Consider the following 3,802-nt stretch of genomic DNA (forward strand, 5'->3'; position numbering starts at 1 on the left):
AAAATGGAAAACCAACAATCAAACACAACAGTTTTCCACCCCTATTACCATATCAAGCACATGCCTCAGATTTGGCTAATTTTAGCATTACAAAACACAGATATGTTGAGGTTGCTCCAGTTTGTATTTCAAAGTGGCCTTGTGACCTCTGACCTCAAGATATCTGAATGAAAATGGGCTCTATGGGTACCCACAAGTCTCCTCTTCACAAACCTGCCTGCTTTATGCTGATAACAAGTAGTTTAAGACACTTAATCAAAACAGGTTGTACCACACATACAGTACTACACTGTAAAAAAAAAAACCTGTTGTTTTTACGGAAAAAAAACGGCAGCTGTGGTTGCCAGAACTTTACCGTAATAAATACGGTACAACTTTTTCTAATATTATGGTAAAAAGATATTGGCCCCGTTGATTTCCCGTTTAAGATTGCCATTTTATTCCATATTTTACTGTATAAAATAAAAGTTTTTCCTTCAAAAGAAACACTGTTCTGCCATATAATTGACAAGAAAATACTTTATAAATGCCGCATGAATTAATGATTTTACCATTAAATATTACAGTATATTCTGTTAGATGGTGGTTATATGGTGTTTAGTACATTTAACAGTTAAAAAAAGTATTTTTACAAAAAATAAATGCAAAAATTATGGCTTGTATATATATTACAGTATATTTTTGCTACAAACACAGTGCCAGTGTATTTTACAGTGGAGTAATGTTTTTAAAATTTCAAAAAACGATTGTTTTGGCTGATATATACATTTACGGTGTTTCATTGTAACTGAAACTGAATTAATCCATTTATCATTTTACGGTCTTGTACTGTCATAGTTCAGCAGTTTTTCACTGTAAAATCTATAGACATTTTTTACAGTGTAGTTCTAACGACATAAACAATTCAAATAGCCACCGTACAATGTCTATGGAAAGCTGCGGTGGCTACTCAGAGCCAATTGATTTTGCAGAGTCCAAACCGAAAGCGGTGGTTGATTTAAATTTTGGTGGCAAACTATGGACAAGGAATACCTGCAGCCAATCAGTAAACAGACCTGTAAAGTGACGTCCAACTCATTCTGAAGTGCATGAATACTGTTTCTCCACACATAGATATATAAATAAACTCTGTCATACTTAAATTTAAAAGGAACTGACAGTTATATTTAATCATTTTTTGCTCTCCTTAAACTGCAGTTTCTGGAAGACAAGCTACTACTTTTGATGCTTCACTGTAGAGCTGCAATGATACACAATTAGTCGATCGACAGAAAAATAATTGCCGGCTGAGAACAGATTAATCCTCAAAGAAATATGTCATGCCTCTCAAATATCCAGATTTGACTGAATGTCTTTGGGTTTAGAACTGACAAAACAAGACATTTAAAAACATCATCTTGGACTTTAAAGAACTGGGATGGACATTTTTCAGTATTTCCTGACACTTTATTGACCAAACAATAATCGTTTAATCAAGAACAACCATTAGTTGTTGCCCTACTATGCTGATTACTCTTTTTCTTTCAGATGGGCGAAACCTATTTACTATGGCTTTATAGCTAGTACAGTAAGAACTTAAGAAAGACTTTATAAGTAGTGGTTAGTGTAACAAATATAGATATGAAATGTGGTCTGAGAGTTATACATAGACAGGAGAGGAAATACTCAGGAACAGAGAGAGCTGGAGACCGACAGTGGTAGAAATCACTGCATAATCTGCTCTCAGGGCAGCCACTGCTCCTTTATTTAAATCGCATGGCTACAAGCTGAGATTATAAAACAGGTTTTAATAATTCTATAAGCACCATCCGTATCAGAAGCTCAAAGGCTGGCTTCTGCAATGAAACTACAATTTTAATCATTATCATTCAATCAAGGGGAACTGAGATTTTTACCGAGATAGCGTTTTTAACAATTATGTAAAAGCCTCAGATGTGCACTTAGGTTGAGCTCAGATAGCTGACGAAACCCATATACCCCGAGAGCGGCTACAGCAGCACACTGCAGCCCCTCAGTGCATTAACAATTTCATCTATTATTCCACACCAATCACATTTCATGAAAGCAGCACTGAACATCTAAAGAGTGGCCCTTGACTGGAAGCCGGGCCTTTTGCATACCCCGAAATGTCAACTACAATCAAGATACTGACTTCAGAACCAGGAGCTATATGAATTCCACCTCAGTGACACATCACAAATGACCAGTGAGTGAAAGTGTCCTATTTTTCTCTCACAGGATCTGTGGAGGCGTGCTCTCTGTCACGCAGTAGCCCCTTTGAGTAACATGTCCACCATGGCTCCACTCATACAGAGATGTGGTCATTGTGACTTGAGCCCTGAGAGGCCCAGAACCAGTCAACCTTGAAGACCCAGGCATTAGGTCTGCTTCAGACCAGAGTCTTTTCAACCTCTACCAGAACAAAACCAACTAAAACCAATATAAGGAATGCTATTCATCCAAATACACAATGATGTGATTGTGTGATAAAATATACAGGAAATGGAGCACATGGAAAAGACGATTTCTGCTTCTGAAACTTCAAGATTTCGAGTGTCATTTCTGCTTTGAGAGACTTTAGGCTCTTAACACCGTGGGGCTTTGGCTATAGACCATGGCTCGCTGACAAAGACTCATTGATATTTCCACATAGACAGAGAGACAAACACAGAGCTGAAAAAGCCCAGTGTTGGCCCAGACAGCTCTCAGCCACACTAGACGTTTGATTGGGTTATCAGGCCAGCCAGCCTCAGAGGAGATCCTGATAAATGAAGTTGCCATTTGTCCATCCTCCCCTTCCTCACAGCCGGGCGCAGCTAGCCCACAGCAAGGAATTATCTTACTGACAATTACATTCTTCCAGCTCCTAAAGACGCCCAGCACTGAGAAACCGGCAAAGGACTGACCGCAAGGAGATTATACTGATTGCTATTCCATTGCTCGCAATTGATCCTAAATTGCTTTGGCACGGGGCCTGAGCACAGCCAACGCCACGCTGGATGTCCTTGGGTTTTGGTTAATAAATCAAATTTACAGGCAATTTACTTCTAAAAATTATGTTCTTGATATACAGGGAATCCTGAAAAATGCTGAAATCTGTTTGGTGATCTGTGTTGTTACAGGAAAAAAGAAGGCAAACTCAATATGGCACACATACAGTATCAATCCACATCAGTTCAAGCTATTTTTGTCTGTTAAAATCGATTCAAATCAAAACTACATTATCTCCTAGCTCAAGATTTCTAGGGCTACTTATAATGATTTTTTACATAAATGATTCTTTTACCAATTTGTTTTGTCTATAGATGGTCAGAAATGAGAAAAACCAATAACAAGAGTCCAAGATGATTAATGAAGTCTGACTTAGAGTCAAAAAGCCAAATACATTTGGAGCTCGGAACCAACAAATGTTTGACATTTTCACTCAATTAATGAATGCCTGTAAAACTAGCTGTGTTTCAATTCACATATTTTTTGCACATTTTGAAATAGGCCTAGTGCATTAAAAAAAGCTGAATCTAAACTGCAAAATTGAAAAAAACTTCCTTAATTGTGCAAAAATGTTGTTGTGCTTGCTTGAGATGTTTTCCTTTGGCAAAGAATAGTTGATGTGCCAAAAGGGAAATGGAAACACCTTTAACTCACATGGCTGAGACTGAGCTGTTTTTTTCTGTTGGCATCTTACTGGATAATATATTTGTAATTTTAATAATTTATAATATATTTGTCAGCATGTTATGTCCCCTGTATTGGCTGACCTGAACAAACAATTGATGCCCAATTGAACCAAATTCCTGAAGAC

Source organism: Centropristis striata, chromosome 6, assembly GCF_030273125.1.
Source record: "Centropristis striata isolate RG_2023a ecotype Rhode Island chromosome 6, C.striata_1.0, whole genome shotgun sequence".
Classification (NCBI taxonomy): Eukaryota; Metazoa; Chordata; class Actinopteri; order Perciformes; family Serranidae; genus Centropristis; species Centropristis striata.